Below are 21,196 nucleotides of genomic sequence, written 5' to 3' on the forward strand. Positions count from 1 at the left end.
GTGGGTTTTAGTAATTTGGGAGGAATTATATGTGGTAGTTTATTTGATTTATATGCAACCTGAGCTCAAAATTACTGTTAGTTTGCATATGTAGGTGTGGTTTACTTAGTGCCTTCCCATCTCCGTCCTAACCACCGTCGATCGTCCGCACCGTCCCGTCGCCCACACCACCTTGTGGTGAGCCTCTTGTTCTTATCTTTTTTATATAAAAAAATCATGTTTGTGTGATGTAGATATATAGTTCCTTGTATAATTATCTTACCCGTACGTTGTTTGTTATTCATAGTGCCATGGTTTTGATATCCGTCCCAGTTGGCCCTCACCCGGGTTATGATTCGGATGTGGTATATTCTCTTTTATAACTATTTGTTGCATTTCGTATTTATGACAAATTATGCCCATCAAGTTGACATAGATATTTTTATCTAGGAGGTATGTGAACCGGAAATTCCAACCGACCCTATTGTCGAGAGGTTAAATCTAGTTGAAAGAGAAAATGAGTATTTGAAAGAAAAATTGAAAAGAATTGAGGTGGAGAAGATAGAATTGGAGTTGCATGTTGACGATGTCGTCGATGATCACAAGATCAAGATGGAGAAAATGCGCTTGAAGATTAGAAAGATTAGAAAATATGCCATTGATAGTGAGGCTTGGTATCATTATGTTGTTGGATCAATTGTTACCTTAGTTGCGATCTTCATCGCATTTGTTGTTGCATTTAAATGCTTTAGCTAGAGAGTTATTTGTATGTTTGTTTTATGAGAATAAATGTTGTATGAACTTTATGTATGAACTTGTATTAATTTGGCCTATTCGGTGCTGTGTAATGAAGATGAGCCGATAATGGATGTACGATGACCGATGCTCTCCCAGTTCGCAGATAGTGTGCATACTTTTCTCCTTGCGGCTAAGGCAAACAAGCGGGCGGATGGTTTTATGCCTTGTCCATGTGCTGGCTATAAGAATGATCACAATTACTTTAACTCAAGAACCATTCATGTCCACCTGTTTGAGTCCGGTTTCATGCCCCACTATAATGTTTGAACTAAGCACGGAGAAAAAGGGGTTATGATGGAAGACAGATCGACCGACTTTCAGGTGTAATCTAAACTTGCACAATTTTTTGGTAAGGTGGAATGTTAGGATAAACATGTACAATTGAATATGGGAGATAAAAATATTTGTTGCCTAGTCTTTTGGGATAAGCTCTATCTCTCCAAACCTCCCTGTAATCTCTCTAGACGTTGTAATCACACATATATAATCAACATGAAGACATGCGTCTCATCTATTTTTGTGTGCGTGTGCGTGTGTGTGTGGGGGGGGGGGAGGGGGGGTCATCGATTTTACGTTGATGACTAGAAACACTTATAATCTCATTCACTCGTTCGAAATCCAAGGCTATGCGGCAGTCCGCCAGAAATTGCCATGTCCGAGGTGCCCTGAAGTAGATTTCACGCTAAAAAATGATTTTTCATGAAATGGAAAAAAGTTGAATGTCCAAGTGTCATCCGAAGATTACAAGAAAAATTAACTTAGGGCGAATTGAAAAACAGCCGACAGTCCCAAAGAAGACATGAAAAGGAAAATACGCGGGACCATGTTCAGAGTGGGCCAAATATAAGATTTAGACCACAAGTAGGATATATACGTCATGGTCATGTCGTTGTCTCCTATTCCTTCTTAAGAAGGTGCAAAACCCACGGTTGGTTGGCAATCGATGCACACTTCAACTTGCTGACAAAGAAATCAGTCAAGAGTGAGCTTTGATTTTTTTTTAATGGCTGCATGCATCACTGATGCAAAGGCCGGGGGCTATCCTTCTTTTCAAACAAAAAGAAGAGAAAGACACGAGCTGCTTAATTAATTAATTTCCTCTATTATCCGGCTGGCTCTATTATTACAGTTCCATATGGATATTTATACAAAAGAAAATAGATGGTGTTTGAGGATAGTCGTGAGGAGGAGATGAAACATATCATTTCTGAGATTTGCTTCTTGGCCGATCGACACTAAGAGGACACCAATGTCGACCTCATGTAAATTAAATAGGAGTAGATGCATGTATATAAAATGTAAGTAACATACATACATACATACATACATACATATTTTGAGTTTGGGATGAATGAAATGGAAAAGAAGTGGAATGTCCACTTGTCATCGAATGATTGGAAAGAAAAGGGATTCCAAAAGAAGAAAGAAAATAGAGCACGTAGATATATAGACTTGAAAAGGAAAACATGCATGCATGCAGAATTAACCACGTTCGAATCGATCACAGCAGCAGGCCTGCCGGCCGAATATAATTAAGAATTTAAGATGGATGCATGTAGACAGCCTATTCCGCCCGATCGAGCTTGCCTATCAACTCGCCCCCGTCCAGGATGCTGCCAAACATGGCGGCCTCAAACAGATAGTTCACCTGCCACGCATGGTGGCTTGCATGGGCGACGAGCCAGACCATTTCGTCGATGAGGCCCTTGGAGAAGAGCTGGACCATTTGCAGGCGTGAGGATTCAATGAGGTGTTTCTCACGCTGCTCGTCCACCTCGCCTGTCCGGACGTACTCCAGCGGACCGGTGACAATGGACGACCAAAGGGCGGCGAGCAGGTGGTCTTGGTCTCCTTTTACTTTGAGGAAGCGCCGGACGTGGTCGCAGGTTTCTTCCCCATTGCAGGCGTACTCAGGGTCAAGGGGCCTGCTGAAACCGGTGGTGCAAAAGTCGGTGTTGAAGACCTCGTCGAAGTCAGCCTCGCACTGGGGCCGCGCCGGGGACTTGCGGGCCTTGGGCCATCCTAGGAGGGCGCGGCGGAGGAACATGTGCCGGTCGTTGTGCAGGTGCCAAGTATACAAGGTGATGCACATCCGAGCCACGGGCTCGTGCCACCTCTGGGTGTACATCCGAGCTCCCGTGGCAGCGTAGGCGTCGTAGATGGCCCGCAACGCTGGCTCGCTCACCACGCCTGAGGCGGCGATGTCGGCCACGTTGAGGAACGAGTTCATGACCTCGGAGTTTGCCAGGTCGCTGCCCACATCGATGACATCGGTGCCGGGCGAGCTGAAGACGAGGTCGCTTGTGACGGCGCCAACATCGAAGCCCCGGGCTATGGCCTCGGCCCCCATGCCTAGGATGCTGCTCTCGCAAAGGGACATGACCTGGGCGGCGTGGCGGTCCATCCGCCCCGACCGGTCCTTGAGGAGCGTCCTGTGCGCCGCCTCCAGCGTGATCTTGGCTCGGATGTAGGACGCGCCGATGGCGACAGCCTCGCGTCGCTGCCGGCCACCAGGGGTTCGTAGCGAGCGGGTGTCGGCAAGCCGTCGTGTAGGAGGCGGCTGAAGGAGGGGAACACCTTGTGGTACCGGTGCTCATAGTAAAATGCCATGTCCACCACGTAGTTGGAGAAGAGGGTGCGCATGTCGGAGGCCCCAATCAGCAGGTTCGCCATGCCGCTGCCAGATAGGGCGTTGGCTGTTGTCATCGCCTCAGGCCAGTCGGTGGCGCCCAGCAAGGCGAGAACTTGCGGCGTGGCTTGGACCAGCCCGGCGCCCTTAGTGGGCAGCACGTTGCCGATTGCATGCTGCGAGCTTTTCCACGGCGCGAGCTCCGGCGATAGTCGCAGTTGCACCACCCTGGGCCGCGCCGTGTCACCTCCGCCATCAATGCTAATGCTAGCAAACATCTCCGCCAGCAAGTCTTCCGCCTCGCGAGACAGCCTTCTCAAATCCGCCATGCCCCCCGCCCCCTTGCCGACCAAGGCCCTCGCCGCCGAGTAGCCTGGGTACAAAGGGAAGCCTCCATCTTGCCGCTTCGCCAGCCGGGTGCCCCAGAAATACGAAGGGATTGCAAATAGCCCGCTGCCGTTGCCGCCAGGGACAATGTTCTTCTCCCTCACCACCTCAATATCGAGGCCATGGAGAGAGCAGCCACCCCAGGTTGGGGTTGGGGTGGGTGGTGCCTCCACGTCACCGCGACGAGTCCAAGCGAGACTCAACATTTTTATTTAGTACTGTATTAAAAATTGCAGGTAATGGACTCCTCGTGGTGTTTGCCAGCCTTATGTATTCCCCGGCAGCTTATATAGCCATATCAACACAAGGCTGGCTTCCTCTCAGCAGTGGTTTTTGTACAAGCTTAAGCTTGTGGCACTAGCTAGCTAGAAAGACACACACGTTTTGATTGTTTTCTTCTTATTGTATCACTTTCTCGCCATATTTGTATTGCTTTATATAACTCTCGATGAATTTTTGACTCCTTCCAATAACATCGCGTCGACAAGAGTTCTTCCAGAACGTCCACATAATACATCTCCATCTTTCTCTTACTCTGAAAAAACCAACATGTACAGAAAATACTTCGTTTCTATTTTCATGTGTAACAATTATATAAAGAAGTACAATTGTTACCATGATCATCTCTTTCAGTTGCGCAGGATGCCATGAGTTTTTTAGTTTATCCATCATAAAGCTTTGTCAATTCATATTTTCAAAGCATCATCCAAAGCCATCAGTTTTTATCTCTAATGTACAAAAGTGAATATAAAACACATTAATTAAAAAATAAGATCAGCCTATATACAATATATATTCATTGATCAGCTGCTCGCTTCGAGCATGTGACCGTTTCAATTAGAGTGAGTGGCGTCGTGCATTTTAGTAGAGTGAGACGCATCCGAGTTTTAATACACTATTCTCTGGAAATGACTTGCTAGGGTATGTCAGAATTTTCACTATATAAAAATGTAAATTACATTTATCTAAAAATACAACCGTTTCCCGTATTAAAGCAAGCAGACGCTCCTTTTATTCTCATCTTAAAAGCAATACAGATGAATTCCACGCCCCAGAAGTCTAATGTACATGGAGGTTGGATGCATGCATGAATTCAAGTGGTGAAGAATATTCGTCAAGCTGGAGTTTGTCAGAGTTGTGTTGAATATTATTGTACAGTTGGACTTGGTTTTTAACTGTGTGTGTGTTTTTTTTGCGGGGAGTTTTTAACTGTGTGTTGACAGGGTAGGATTTGTGTCCTAATAGGACACTTTATTTTAGGCCTCTCATATATATCGGGGGTAGACCCACGATGTAACCTATGCCAACATAATAGCACATGCGCGCAGGGGGGAGCCGGCGGCATGTGTCGGCGCCCGGGCGGCCGAGGTGCGGTATTGTGACGGTGTCATGGGAAGGAGCGCCCATAGTTAACCCCGGGATGTAGCCATGATAGTGAACCTCGTTAACAAATCTCGGTGTCATGCTTGTGTGATTGCTTGATCCTCGATAGATCGACGGAGCGCCTCGAATTTATTCTAACAGTGTTTGTGGTATTATAATAGTATGTTTTTAAATACATCGCACGACTGCTACAATGCGCGTCACGTTCTGTTACATCGCACGGCCGTCGTATTTTTTGCTACATACGACAACCAGAGTTATAAATTGCTACAACCGATGTCCCATCCGGCTACAAATGACATAGTGTTTTGCTACATCACATGACCATCGCATTTCTGCTATAATCCGTGTCACTCATCCCGCTTCAACCATCATCACAAATTGCTACAACCGGCCGCTCGGCGGTCTGCGATGGCTCAGCGGTGAGACAGTTTTTTTTAAAATTGATGCTCGAATTTTCTGTAACGGGGCGAGCAACTGTGAGGTGAGCCGGACGAGCTGCGGCATCAGGCATGAGCAGCGGCAAGCATGCTGACGAGTTGTGGCCGTCGCCACCGAAGCTGCAACCGCATGGTGCAGCTGTTGCTTGGGCGAATCCGGTGACAAGGACGACGGGCGAGGGCTGCGACCGACGACTAGGACGGCTGGCAAGGGCGGCGACTACAGATGAAAAAATAGGCGATCAGATCAAATCATATATATCATTTCGTATATCATGGCAGCAAAAACACATTGTGGTGAACGCTCTCGGTTATGATGGTGTGCATTCCTTGCAGCAGGACTCAAACTGTGACGCCGTTGAGAGGAGGAGGGGGGGAGGCATGGAGGGAAGGAGATACGATGGTGAGAGGAAGGTGTGAGTTGAATGGCATGGTGTCTAGGGCAGGCGTCAGTGATACTCATTACGGGGAAAGATGGATGCGACGATACCGTCACGAGCAGAGCAGGCCGGGAAAATAAGATGTGACTACGAGCATTGTGCCATGTGGTAATACTTATAGAGTGAATATAGTATTTTTATGATGAGAATAAAAGGAGCGTCTGCTTGCTTTAATACGGGAAACAGTTGTTTTTTTAGATAAATGTAATTTACATTTTTACATAATGAAAAATCTGACATACCCTAGCAAGTCATTTCCGGAGAATCGTGTATTAAAATTGGGATGTGTCTCACTCTACTAAAATGCACGATGCCACTCACTCTGATTGAAACGGTTACATGCTCGAAGCGAGCAGCTGATCAATGAATATATATTGTATATGGGCTGATCTTATTTTTTTAATGAATGTGTTTTATATTCACTTTTGTATATTACAGATAAAAACTGATGGCTTTGGATGATGCTTTGAAAATGTGAATTGACAAAGCTTTATGATGGATAAACTGAAAAACTCATGGCATCCTGCGCAACTGAAAGAGATGATCATGGTAACGATTGTACTTCTTTATATAATTGTTACACATGATAATAGAAACGAAGTATTTTCTGTACATGTTGGTTTTTTCAGAGTAAGAGAAAAATGGAGATGTATTATATGGACGTTCTGGAAGAACTCTTGTCCACACGATGCTATTGGAAGGAGTCAAAAATTCATTGAGAGTTATATAAAGCAATACAAATATGGGCATTCAAGTAATATAGCTAGTTGTGAACGGAGAGGACCCTCATTTTGCCCATCATCAGGACCATGGACCCTGAGTAGTACGATGATCGACAAGGAAACCTGCAAGAATGTCTGGCCGTCGTCCTCGACATGCTCGGCACCGTCTGGCCGTCCCTTGTCACCGGCCGGCACGTCCACAAGGGCGAGGTGGACACGAACAACTCCTCCTTGTGCCTGCAATCCTGGAGCGGAATCGTGTTACTTTCTAGTCATATGGCGAGAAAGTGATACAATAAGACCAAAACAATCAAAATGTGTGTGTCCCTCTAGCTAGCTAGTACCACAAGCTTAAGCTTTGTACAAAAACCACTTCTGAGAGGAAGCCAGCCTTGTGTTGATATGGCTATATAAGCTGCTGGGGAATACATATGGCTGGCAAACAGCACGAGAAGTCCATTGCCTTGCAGTTGCAGTTGGGTGTGTTGAGTTGTGATTGCGCTCAGGATGGGGTGGTTGCAACTACAAAAAAATCAAACAAAAAAGGAACCGATTTCATTGGAGTGACAACACTCCGTCCGACCCTGGTTGCGGGCACATTATATGTCCTGCGATTGCGCTTGGGTTTGCTGAGTTGTAGTTGCGCTCGTGTTAAGGCGGTTACAACTAAAAAAACTAACAAAAAATGGAACTGATTTCATTGGCGCTGAAAACCCTCCGCCCCTACCCCCAGTTGTGGTCACATTATATGGCTTGCAGTTGCAGTTGGGCGTGTTGAGTTGTGATTGCGCCGGGACGGGGCGGTTGCAACTACAACAAAAAACCATAACAAAAAAATGGAACCGATTTCATCGGCATCGACAAGCCTCCCCCCGACGTCCGGTTGCGCTTGGGTGTGATGAGTTGCGATTGCGCTCGGGTTGTGGCGGTTGCAAGTACAACAAAAAAACCTAACAAAAAAAGGAACCGATTTCATCGGCACCGACAGCCCTCCACCCGACCCCGGTTGCGGTAACACTATATGGCTTGCAGTTGTGCTTGGGTGTGTTGATTTGCGATTGCACTCATAGGTCAGTTGCAACTACAAAAAAAACCTAACAAAGAAGGAACCAATTTCATCGGCGCGGACAGCCCTCCGCCCGACCTCGGTTGCGGTCACATTATATGGCTTGCAGTTGCGCCTGGGGTGTGTTGAGTTGCGATTGTGCTCGGGATGGGGCGGTTGCAACTACAAAAGGACCTAACAAAAAATTGAATCGATTTCATCAGCGCCGACAACCCTTCGCCCCGACCCCTGGCTGCGGTCACATTATATGTCCCGCAGTCGCGCTTGGGTGTGTTGAGTTGCGATTGCGCTCGGAATGGGGCGGTTGCAACTACAACAAAAAAACTAACAAAAAATGGAACTAATTTCATGGGCGTCGAGAACCCTCCCCCCAACGCCCGGTTGCGCTTGGGTATGCTGAGTTGTAGTTGCGCTTGTGTTGGGGCAGTTGCAACTAGGAAAAGACTACCTAAAAAATGGAACCGATTTCATTGGCGCCGACAACCCTCCGCCCCGACCCCCGGTTGCGGTCACATTATATGGCTTGCAGTTGCGCTTGGGTGTGTTGAGTTGTGATTGCGCTCGGGATGGGGTGGTTGCAACTACAAGGAAAAACCCTAACAAAAAAATGAAACCGATTTCATCGGCGCCGGCAACCCTCCGCCCGACCCCGGTTGCAGGCACATTATATGTCCCGCGGTTGTGCTTGGGTGTGCTGAGTTGCAGTTGCGCTCGTGTTGGGATGGTTTCAACTACAAAAAAACTCTAAGAAAAGAAAATGGAACCGGTTTCATCGGCACCGACAACCCTCCCCCCGACGCCTAGTTGCGCTTGGGTGTGTTGAGTTGCGATTGCGCTCAGGTTGAGGCGGTTGCAACTACAACAAAAAAACCTAACAAAAAAAGGAACCGATTTCATCGGCACCGATAGCCCTCCACCCGACCTCGGTTGCGGTCACATTATATGGCTTGCAGTTGCGCCTCGGGTGTGTTGACTTGCGATTGCCCTCGGGATGGGGCGGTTCCAATTACAAAAAAAACTAACAAAAAATGGAAGCAATTTCATCGGCGTCGACAACCCTCCTCCCGATGCCCGGTTGCGCTTGGGTGTGCTTAGTTGCGATTGCGCTGGGCCCCAACGAACTGCTGCAAGTCGGCCGCCAACATAACACACATAAGCATGGGGCATCCGTCCAGACATGTCGAACACCACTATTTTGCCCCAGGCACACGCAGAGCCGCGTTTCCAGTCATCACCTCCAATCAATGTCGTTGAGTGTCCCTTGAACACATCAACAACGTACCTATGGCCGTGTGCTTTAAACTTCAGGCCACTCATCTGGTTGATTCGGTTCCTTGCCGTGCATGGGATGTCAGGAAAAAAAGTCAAAACAATTAGCGAAAAAGAAGAATCTTTCATAAAGGAAAATACATTGAAAAAAAACATCCAGAAAAAAGTGAGAAAAAAGGAGAAGAGATTACCGCAAAGTCTCCAGACCCGTCGTGAATGAAAATGCCAAACCTCTATTCATCGTCGTTCTCGAAGTACGAATGGCAATCTAGGCACAACATCCTGCATAGTATAAAACTCGCGTATAAAAAATAAGAATCCACAATCAGTTTGCACAAATAAAAAAAAGACAAAAAAGAAAAAAAATGATGGGTTATTTTGGAATGATAACGAAACTGTAAAAAATACAAAGCACAGACTGATGAAACTACACAACTCAAAAAGATAACAGCACATCGTCGTCCTCTGTTCATTGTTTAAACTATCCAATCATAAAATCATAATAGCACCTGATTTTGATCTATTGAAAGCAGAAAAAGAAAGAAAATATGCCATGGAGAACAATGGAAACCCTAGTCTCTGTGTTGATTCAGTTAACAAAACATCCATGCCAAAAAGTACACCAAACAAAAACTGCGGCGTAACTGAAGAAAAATCTATATCAAGAATCAAAATCTAAAAAATGCATTTACATTCGCCATTTACAGTGAAAAACCAATGTAAAATATAATACTATAGAATGAAACAAACTGTTACTTGATTACGTTTGCTTGTTCGGTCAGTCCGTTTGCTTGTTCGGTCAGTATTAGTGTTTTTTCAGGGGAAATCCTTCATGGCTGTTTTGGTTCAGTCATCAAAAAAAGAAGTATTCGTGTGTTACAGAAGACAGGCAAACTCAAAAACAAAAATAGAACTGTAGAGTATTCCTTCACCTTGGTAACAGTTGTGTTAGATAAGATAGACTACTATAGAATGAAACAAATAGAACAAATGCAGTGCTAGATATATAATACATTGGTATTATTAAAAAGCATTAGCAAACACCTTGAACACTTTGAAATCGGTGTGTCCTAATACCAATAAAAAGTTTCATCAAACCAAAATCTGTCTGTCTGCTACCTTTACAAATGCTAGCTGGAACATTTTCATAGTCACTTCAGAACAACATATTCCAACCGAGCTACCTAAACCATCTCGTGACAGTATGAATGCATGGTGAAATTACTGTGTATACAAACGACCCCGACAACCGCAAGAGCAGGAAACATAGTCCAGTTATAGCAGGAAAAGAGGGGTTCACATTTTTGCTATCAAAATCCTCAGCGCCTGAAAGATTAGGCAGAGGGAAACGGTGAGGCTGCGCGAGACAAAACAGAAAAATCTGTGTTGGAAAATCATACTCTGCATATTCATCTCCATCCAAAAAGATAAAACACACAAAAAACCTGTGTTGGAAAATCATACTCTGCACATTCATCTTCATCGAAAAAGAAAAAACACACAAAAAACCTGTGTTGGGAACATGTTTTCTATTTCACGCCCATTTCCAACACATCTACTATATCTAAATAGGAGCCCTCACTACTTGAATTTTCTTAACATGCAGCTCATCCACATCAGCCTGCCACATCACACTTCTTCACCCACCCAGCCATAAGACATGCAGCCTTCCATAAATATGGCGGGCAAGAAAAATCCCTAGACTCTGCATGCATGCATGCGTCCATCTAACACGCCCCAATAAAAGGTAGTAGTACTACTGATCCGTGCAATTGCTCCGCGCATACCATCAATATAGGATGACAAATACATCTCGCGAAGGCTGGTCATAGTGGGAGTAACATAGGTAGTAACATAGACGCCACATAAGTAAAAATAATGATGTGGTAAGTAGTTAATGAGGAGAGAGGCAAATAAAGTAACATAATATGTTACCATCACATAGTGCTTCCCAATGCAAAATGAGTCTACAAAGTAATAAATGAAGACATCTATGTTACCACACCTATGACACTACCCACTATGAATGCAATAGCATAGATCAGTCACATATGCATGTTACTAGTCTAAGTTACTCTCCACTATGACTAGCCTAACATGGGAGGAGAAGAAGAAAACTGCTTTGATTATGATGGAAATTAATAGGAGGACCACTAGGTTCTTTGGTCTCCTTAACGAATAAATCTCCATTCGTTCCTAAAAAAAATCCTCACCGATTCTTCTCATATTCCCTCTATCTCTGCCTCTCTCTTCGTACTACGCCTCCAGCGGCGGCCTTTCAAGGGTCATCGCCGGCGGAGACCCGTGCATACTTGATTGTTTGCCCAAATGATTTGTTCAGATTCCACAGCGAGCATCGCCACCGCCTTGAACACGATGACTCACACCTTCCGGCTGGTCCGGTCTCCGATGGGCACTACTCCCTCTGCAAGTCGCTGACCCTGGTCGAGATCTTCTAGCTATCGTGGTGGTGCTTACGGATCAGTATGTGGTCGTCGAGCGATGTCCTGCACTATGCGATGCGGCCTCCACGCCGCGGACGCCAGCGCTGGGTTCGCTCATGCGCGGATGGGCCGCACCGGGCGCGAGTGCCATGGCCAGTGCCTGGAGGAAGGGTGAGTATGCCTAAGGGAGGGATGGGGGGCACTCCCGCCGCTACACCTTGGATACATCATGATGGTTTTTCTGTCTTGATTTTTTAGAAAAGGAGCAAAAGAATCGGGACAAAGGATTAAACTGGGACATATCCACAAGTATCCAAGACGCATCCAACATGTATCCAGATTTTCTTTTCCTTCATTCTTAATGTCAATTCTTCAGATACCTGTTTAGATACGGTATCAAATATGGATACATATTCTCAGTTTGTAGAAACATGTATCCTGCAGGTGTACGATCGACCTGTGTATGGAAGCACTGAACAACTGTGTATGGAAGTGTCACACAGCATGCTGCTAACTTTTTAGTCCTCTTCGAGGACATATTCTATTTTGTCATAGTAGTTTCCTCTTATAAACACAAGAATTTTCCATTGATTCTACAAACTGAGAGGCCTATTATATTTGTTTTGAACCTCATCCTCATGTCCACTAAGAAGGAAGCCAAATTTCAAGAAGGAAGCCAAATTTCAGCGCTAACCCATGTTTATTTCTCAATTTTCTTATTGTAGGATCCAGCTACCGCCGGCCATGCAAAGCAAATCGGTAGGATAAGATATACCTTCAAATATACTAATTCATTTTATTTCTTTGTTTTACTATTTTTAGATGTCCAATAAGTCATGTTGTCATATAGCAATCCAGTTTTTACTGTATTCCTGTAGCCTTTCCCTACTTATTAACTTACTTTATGCATAACCTATTTTGTGCAGGTATGGTATTAGAACCAAGGGATTCACATTGCGCATGCTTTGGGCTCTTGCCAACCATCTGCCACTTTTAGCTCATATGTTATGCAGTTACTCGAAGCGTGGGTCACATGTGTTGTATATTAATTTTTTTCCTATAGCCTTTATACCATCAGAGCTATATTTCATATGCTACAATTTTCCGAAGCATTCATTTTTAGTGAGTGTGATTTAGATTACTCTTTTCTTTATCAACTGATTCTTCTTTTTCATGAATCCCCTATGATGCCTTTTGTATTTGTAGACAAGTCGTTAGGTAACAGTTTCGGCTGGCTAATTATTGGCTAGTTTTCCTCCATTATACTCGGTTAAATACGTTGCTCTTTCCTTATTCTCTTATTGTATGTCATTGGTATGGGCTGTTCTACTACCCTCCTCACCGTGAGTCACAAAGACACTCTTCAAAGCCTCCGAATGAACTATTGTTGTATGCTGCAATTTCAGTAGTTTGATGAGCTTGGAAATGAGAAGATGGATCATTGTTTACTTTCTTCCACTCAAATGTCTCCTTCAAATAAATATAACACATTACACATTTCTATTTTTTTCATATCTCTTTAAATCATTGCTGAATTTACCGCTGCAACGCGCGGGGTATAGACTAGTATCCTACAGTTACTCCACCCCCACTTCTCCTATTTGGCTGACCCCCCCCCCCCCCCCCCAAATACGTGCGATGATCCACATACAAAACTACAGCCACCCACATCTCCGATTCGAAGCTGCCAAAATCATATACCGTTCCTACGGATCTGGCCAGAAACAAAAAAGAACAGCCCTAAAAGAAAAACCTAGAAAATATCTACAAATGGCAAAGAAAAAATTGGAGGACCAACAGAACGGCCGGATTCTTACTTCGAAAAATGCCGCCGCCGCCGATCTCCCGCATAGGTAGACGCCGCCGTCGCCGAACTCCCACAACGGGCTATCCCCGAGTCTCAGCTGCCACCAACAAGACACGAAGAGAAATGAAAAGAGGGGGCGATAATACACGGGCTTCCTATATCCAACGCAAGTGGGCTTCATCAGCAAAAAATGAAAAACAAGCGCGTGACAAAAAAGAAAACAGGCCATGAGCGGGACAATAGATGGGCCGTGCCTCCCGTCATTACGAAGCTCTCCAGGACGAAAACGCGAATCGTGGCGTGGCTCAATTGGACGGTCAGAAAAGTGAATGAGGCCAATCTAATTCTCAGCTGAATGAGTTTTAGCAAATCCGATTTTTTAATACAGTACTAAATAAAAATGTTGAGTCTCTCTTGGACTCGTCGCGGCGACGTGGAGGCACCACCCACCCCATCCCCAACCTGGGGTGGCTGCTCCCTCCATGGCCTCTATATTGAGGTGGTGAGAGAGAAGGAAACTGTCCCTGGCGGCAATGGCAGCGGGCTAGTTGCAATCCCTTCGTATTTCTAGGGCGCCCGGCTGGGGAAGCGGCAAGATGGAGGCTTCCCCAACTTGGGGTGGCTTCTCTCTCCATGGCCTCGATATTGAGATGGTGAGGGAGAAGGACACTGTCCCTAGCGGCAACAGCAGCAGGCTAGTTGCAATCCCTTCGTACTTTTGGGGCGCCCGGCTGGCGAAGCGGCAAGATGGAGGCTTCCCCTTGTACACGGGCTACTCGGCTGCGAGGGCCTTGGTCGGAAAGGGGGCAGGGGGCATGGCGGATCTGAGAAGGCTGTCCCGCGAGGGGGAAGACTTGCTGGCGGAGATGTTTGCTAGCATTAGCATTGATGGATGAGGTGACGCGGCGCGGCCCAGGTTGGTGCAACTGCGACTGTCGCCGCAGCTGGCACTGTGGAAAAGCACGCAGCATGCAATCGGCAACGTGCTGCCCACTAAGGGCGATGGGCTGGTCCAAACCACGCCGCAAGTTCTCGCCTTGCTGGGCGCCGCTGATTGGCTTGAGGCGATGACAACAACCAACGCCCTATGCGAACCTACTGATTTTGGGGCCTCCGACGTGCGCACCCTCTTCTCCAACTACACGGGCTCGCCGACGCCCGCTCGCTACGAACCCCTAGTGGCCGGCAGGGGCGTGAGGCTGTCGTCATCGGCACGTCCTACATCCAAGCCAAGATCGCGCTGGAGGCGACGCACAGGACGCTCCTCAAGGACCGGTCGGGGCAGATGGACCGCCACGCCGCCCACGTCATGTCCATGTGCGAGAGCAACATCCTAGGCATGGGGGTCGAGGCCATAGCCCAGGGCTTCGATGTTGGCGCCATCACGAGCGACCTCGTCTTCAGCTCGCCCGCCACCGATGTTATCGATGTGGGCAGCGACCTGGTAAACTCCGAGGTCACGAACTCGTTCCTCAACGTGGCCAACATCGCCGCCTCAGGCGTGGTGAGCGAGCCGTCGCTATGGGCCATCTACAACGCCTATGCTGCCACGGGAGCTCAAATGTACACCTAGAGGTGGCACGAGCCTGTGGCCCGGATGTGCATCACCTTGTATACTTGGCACCTGCACAACGACAGGCACATGTTCCTCCGCCGGGCCCTCCTAGGATGGCCCAAGGCCCACAAGTAATTTGTGACAGAGGGAGTACTACTACTATTTACTCCCTCATTACATAGTTTTAAAATTTGTTTTTATTAGAAGAAGACCATTGACCAATCTTACTGGAAAAATATAGAAACATTTATGACTCCAAATTAGTATCAGTAAATCCATTTTTAAAAGTAATTTCATGATATACTAAGTTTGATACTCCCTCCGACCCAAGTTAAAACTCAGATTTGTCTAGGTACGGATGTATCTAGTCACAAAGCAGAAGTATATACATTCGTATCAAGACAAATCTGATTCAATTAATTTGAGTCGGAGAAAATATCATATATACATATATATTGCTAATCTAAAAAATGGTCTAATTCAAAAGCAGAAGTATCCTTTTTCGTGGATGGAGAGAGTAGTTGATAAGCTTTTGCGTGCATCAACACTATGACGCATGTAGATGATGTATTCTGGTGACACATTTATAAATGATGTAACCATGTCACCCACTGGCACTAGGTTTAAGATGGACCACCTATAGCCGCTTGAGCGATGCATGTTTCGGCTGTGCATATCCACTTGACCTCGCTCCAGCAATTGCGGATCCTGGATAGTAACACTTGTGGTCACCACTGGGAATAGGATTCCGATTTGGGCGTTCCGCCGGACCTATGTTAGACCACTTATAGTGGGAGTACCTTAGATATTAACATTACACACCGAATATAAGTTTGCTTATGTGACAACTGTTAGTGAGAAGAGATGTGTTTATTAGAGTTGTGTCGAATATTATTGTACAAGGTAGGTTACAGTTGGACTTGGTTTTGAACTATGTGTTGACAGGGTAGGAGTTGTGTCCTAATATGACACTTGTATCCTAGGCCTCTCATATATATTGAGGGTAGACACACGATGTAACCTATGCTAACATAATAGCACAGGCGCGCAGGGGGAGCCGGCGGTGTGTGCCGGTGCCCGGGCGGCCAAGGTGCGGTATTGTGACGGTGTCATGGGGTGGAGCGCCCGTAGTCAACCCCGGTGATGTATCCATGATGGTGAACCTCGTTAAAAAATCTCGGTGTCATGCTTGTGTGATTACTTGATCCTCGGTAGATCGACGGAGTGCCTCGGATTTATTCTAACAAGGCTCCAGCTTGCCATGCATTCACGCCGTAGCCCCTCCATCAGCACAGAGTGAAGTCGTCCATCAGACTCCAGCTCCATCTTCAACATGACTCCATGTAGCTGCGCTATGCTATCACCACGCCCGGTCGACTTCAAGCTCTCATGTGCGCACTGCCTTGAATCAACCCCGCGTCATAGTCTTGTCGAAGCCACACAAGCCCTTAGCATGCACCACATGTTTCCACAACCCAGAAGTCTAATGTACATGGAGGTTCGATGCATGCATGAATTCAAGTGGTGAAGAATATTCGTCAAGGTGGAGTTTGTCAGAGTTGTGTTGAATATTATTGTACAATTGGATTTGGTTTTTAACTGTGTGTGTGTGTTTTTTTTGCGGGGAGTTTTTAACTATGTGTTGACAGGGTAGGATTTGTGTCCTAATAGGACACTTTATCCTAGGCCTCTCATATATATCGGGGGTAGACCCACGATGTAACCTGTGCCAACATAATAGCACATGCGCGCAGGGGGGAGCCGGCGGCATGTGTCGGCGCCCGGGCGGCCGAGGTGCGGTATTGTGATGGTGTCATGGGAAGGAGCGCCCATAGTTAACCCCGAGATGTAGCCATGATAGTGAACCTCATTAACAAATCTTGGTGTCATGCTTGTGTGATTGCTTGATCCTCGATAGATCGATGGAGCGCCTCGGATTTATTCTAACAGTGTTTGTGGTATTATAATAGTATGTTTTTTGCTACATCGCACGACTGCTACAATGCGCGTCATGTTCTGCTACATCGCACGGCCGTCGTATTTTTTGCTACATACGACAACCAGGGTTATAAATTGCTACAACCGATGTCCCATCCGGCTACAAATGACATAGCGTGTTGCTACATCACATGACCATCGCATTTCTGCTATAATCCGTGTCACTCATCCCGCTTCAACCATCATCACAAATTGCTACAACCGGCAGCTCGGCAATCTGCGATGGCTTAGCGGTGAGACGGTTTTTTTTAGAATCGATGCTCGAATTTTTTGTAACGGAGCGAGCAACCGTGAGGTGAGCCGGACGAGCTGCGACATCAGGCATGAGCGGCGGCAACTATACTGACGAGCGGTGGCGATGGCCACCGAAGCTGCAACCACGACTAGGACGACGGCTGAGGGCTGCGACCGACGACTAGGACGGCCGGCAAGGGCGGTGGCTAGAGATGGAAAAAGAGGCGATCGGATCGCATCATATATATCATTTCGTATATCATGGCAGTAAAAACACATTGTATTGAACGCTCTCGGTTATGACGGTGTGCATTCCTTGCAGCAGGAATCAAACTGTGACGCCGTTGAGAGGAGGAGGGGGGGGGGGTGGACGCCTTGGAGGGAAGGAGATACGACGGTGAGAGGAAGGTGTGGGTTGAATGGCATGGTGTTGAGGGGAGGCGTCAGTGATACTCATTACGGGGAAAGATGGAGGCGACGATACCGTCACGAGGAGAGCAGGCCGGGCAAATGAGATGTGAGTGCAAGCATTGTGCCATGTAGTAATACTTAGAGTGAATATACTATTTTTAAGATGAGAATAAAAGGAGCGTCTGCTTGCTTTAATACGGGAAACGGCTGTATTTTTAGATAAATGTAATTTACATTTTTATATAGTGAAAATTCTGACATACCCTAGCAAGTCATTTCCAGAGAATAGTGTATTAAAACTCGGATGTGTCTCACTCTACTAAAATGCACGACGCCACTCACTCTAATTGAAACGGTCACATGCTCGAAGCGAGCAGCTGATCAATGAATATATATTGTATATAGGCTGATCTTATTTTTTAATTAATGTGTTTTATATTCACTTTTGTACATTAGAGATAAAAACTGATGGCTTTGGATGATGCTTTGAAAATATGAATTGACAAAGCTTTATGATGGATAAACTAAAAAACTCATGGCATCCTGCGCAACTGAAAGAGATGATCATGGTAACAATTGTACTTCTTTATATAATTGTTACACATGAAAATAGAAACGAAGTATTTTCTGTACATGTTGGTTTTTTCAGAGTAAGAGAAAGATGGAGATGTATTATGTGGACGTTCTGGAAGAACTCTTGTCGACGCGATGTTATTGGAAGGAGTCAAAAATTCATCGAGAGTTATATAAAGCAATACAAATATGGCGAGAAAGTGATACAATAAGAAGAAAACAATCAAAACGTGTGTGTCTTTCAAGCTAGCTAGTGCCACAAGCTTAAGCTTGTACAAAAACCACTGCTGAGAGGAAGCCAGCCTTGTGTTGATATGGCTATATAAGCTGCCGGGGAATACATAAGGCTGGCAAACACCACGAGGAGTCCATTACCTGCAATTTTTAATACAATACTAAATAAAAATGTTGAGTCTCGCCTGGACTCGTCGCGGCGACGTGGAGGCACCACCCACCCCAACCCCAACCTGGGGTGGCTGCTCTCTCCATGGCCTCGATATTGAGGTGGTGAGGGAGAAGAACATTGTCCCTGGCGGCAACGGCAGCGGGCTAGTTGCAATCCCTTCGTATTTCTGGGGCACCCGGCTGGCGAAGCGGCAAGATGGAGGCTTCCCCTTGTACCCAGGCTACTCGGCGGCGAGGGCCTTGGTCGGCAAGGGGGCGCGGGGGCATGGCGGATTTGAGAAGGCTGTCTCGCGAGGCGGAAGACTTGCTGGCGGAGATGTTTGCTAGCATTAGCATTGATGGCGGAGGTGACACGGTGCGGCCCAGGGTGGTGCAACTGCGACTATCGCCGGAGCTCGCGCCGTGGAAAAGCTCGCAGCATGCAATCGGCAACGTGCTGCCCACTAAAGGCGCCGGGCTGGTCCAAGCCACGCCGCAAGTTCTCGCCTTGCTGGGCGCCACCGACTGGCCTGAGGCGATGACAACAGCCAACGCCCTATCTGGCAGCGGCATGGCGAACCTGCTGATTGGGGCCTCCGACATGCGCACCCTCTTCTCCAACTACGTGGTGGACATGGCATTTTACTATGAGCACCGGTACCACAAGGTGTTCCCCTCCTTCAGCCGCCTCCTACACGACGGCTTGCCGACACCCGCTCGCTACGAACCCCTGGTGGCCGGCAGCGACGCGAGGCTGTCGCCATCGGCGCGTCCTACATCCGAGCCAAGATCACGCTGGAGGCGGCGCACAGGACGCTCCTCAAGGACCGGTCGGGGCGGATGGACCGCCACGCCGCCCAGGTCATGTACCTTTGCGAGAGCAGCATCCTAGGCATGGGGGCCGAGGCCATAGCCCGGGGCTTCGATGTTGGCGCCGTCACAAGCGACCTCGTCTTCAGCTCGCCCGGCACCGATGTCATCGATGTGGGCAGCGACCTGGTAAACTCCGAGGTCATGAACTCGTTCCTCAACGTGGCCGACATCGCCGCCTCAGGCGTGGTGAGCGAGCCAGCGTTGCGGGCCATCTACGACGCCTACGCTGCCACGGGAGCTCGGATGTACACCCAGAGGTGGCACGAGCCCGTGGCTCGGATGTGCATCACCTTGTATACTTGGCACCTGCACAACGACCGGCACATGTTCCTCCGCCGCGCCCTCCTAGGATGGCCCAAGGCCCGCAAGTCCCCGGCGCGGCCCCAGTGCGAGGCTGACTTCGACGAGGTCTTCAACACCGACTTTTGCACCACCGGTTTCAGCAGGCCCCTTGACCCTGAGTACGCCTGCAATGGGGAAGAAACCTGCGACCACGTCCGGCGCTTCCTCAAAGTAAAAGGAGACCAAGACCACCTGCTCGCCGCCCTTTGGTCGTCCATTGTCACCGGTCCGCTGGAGTACGTCCGGACGGGCGAGGTGGACGAGCAGCGTGAGAAACACCTTATTGAATCCTCACGCCTGCAAATGGTCCAGCTCTTCTCCAAGGGCCTCATCGACGAAATGGTCTGGCTCGTCGCCCATGCAAGCCACCATGCGTGGCAGGTGAACTATCTGTTTGAGGCCGCCATGTTTGGCAGCATCCTGGACGGGGGCGAGTTGATAGGCAAGCTCGATCGGGCGGAATAGGCTGTCTACATGCATCCATCTTAAATTCTTAATTATATTCGGCCAACAGGCCTGCTGCTGTGATCGATTCGAACGTGGTTAATTCTGCATGCATGCATGTTTTCCTTTTCAAGTCTATATATCTACGTGCTCTATTTTCTTTCTTCTTTTGGAATCCCTTTTCTTTCCAATCATTCGATGACAAGTGGACATTCCACTTTTTTCCATTTCATTCATCCCAAACTCAAAATATGTATGTATGTATGTATGTATGTTACTTACATTTTATATACATGCATCTACTCCTATTTAATTTACATGAGGTCGACATTGGTGTCCTCTTAGTGTCGATCGGCCAAGAAGCAAATCTCAGAAATGATATGTTTCATCTCCTCCTCACGACTATCCTCAAACACCATCTTAGAGATATCCTTTGCTTTTGGATATTTGCACTAACCAAGATTGCATTGTTGCTGAGTTCAAAAATTTGGAAAACAATACCTTCTTCAGGAGAAGGCTCACTCCTAACCTCCAGAAACAATGGGAGGAAATGAGAAACAGCATTAACAAATTGCAACTTAGTCCCAAGGGGGATCGGGTGTATTGGGGGCTCAATGGGAATGGTAGATTCTCTACCAAATCCATGTATAAGTGGTTGGAAAACCCTCCTAGTGGCTGTCACTACAGATGGATTTGGAAGGCCAAAATTCCTCTAAAAATCAAAATCTTTATGTGGCAATTGTCCCAGGATGCTGTTCTTACCAGGCAAGTTATGAAAAAAAGGAGATGGCCTGGGAACCCCAGGTGCTCGTTTTGCAATGAGGTTGAGTCCTCCAACCATCTATTTTTCGCCTGCCCGGTTGCTAGAGTAATTTGGAGATGTGTTGGAATGGCCTTGGGAACTGGCTTGTGACCGAACAATTACTGGCAATATTTCTCTTGGTGCAACACTTTCCTCCCTGCTGGAGGAAGGTATTATACTATGGGTCTCGCTGCTGTTTGTTGGGCGATCTTGCTT

At 47.1% G+C, this 21,196-nt stretch overlaps 3 pseudogenes; 2 read left to right on the plus strand and 1 right to left on the minus strand.

Moving 5' to 3' along the window:
• Positions 1–2,341: 2,341 nt before the first annotated feature.
• LOC147987766 (uncharacterized) lies at positions 2,342–3,999 on the minus strand (annotated as a pseudogene).
• A 9,961-nt stretch (positions 4,000–13,960) lies between these two features.
• LOC125538493 (uncharacterized) lies at positions 13,961–15,054 on the plus strand (annotated as a pseudogene).
• Positions 15,055–18,540: 3,486 nt separating this feature from the next.
• On the plus strand, positions 18,541–20,199 carry LOC125527042 (uncharacterized; annotated as a pseudogene).
• The last annotated feature ends 997 nt before the right edge of the window (positions 20,200–21,196 follow it).

The sequence above is a fragment of the Triticum urartu genome, chromosome 2A (assembly GCF_056163025.1).
Source record: "Triticum urartu cultivar PI428250 chromosome 2A, HENAU_Tu73, whole genome shotgun sequence".
Taxonomy (NCBI): domain Eukaryota; kingdom Viridiplantae; phylum Streptophyta; class Magnoliopsida; order Poales; family Poaceae; genus Triticum; species Triticum urartu.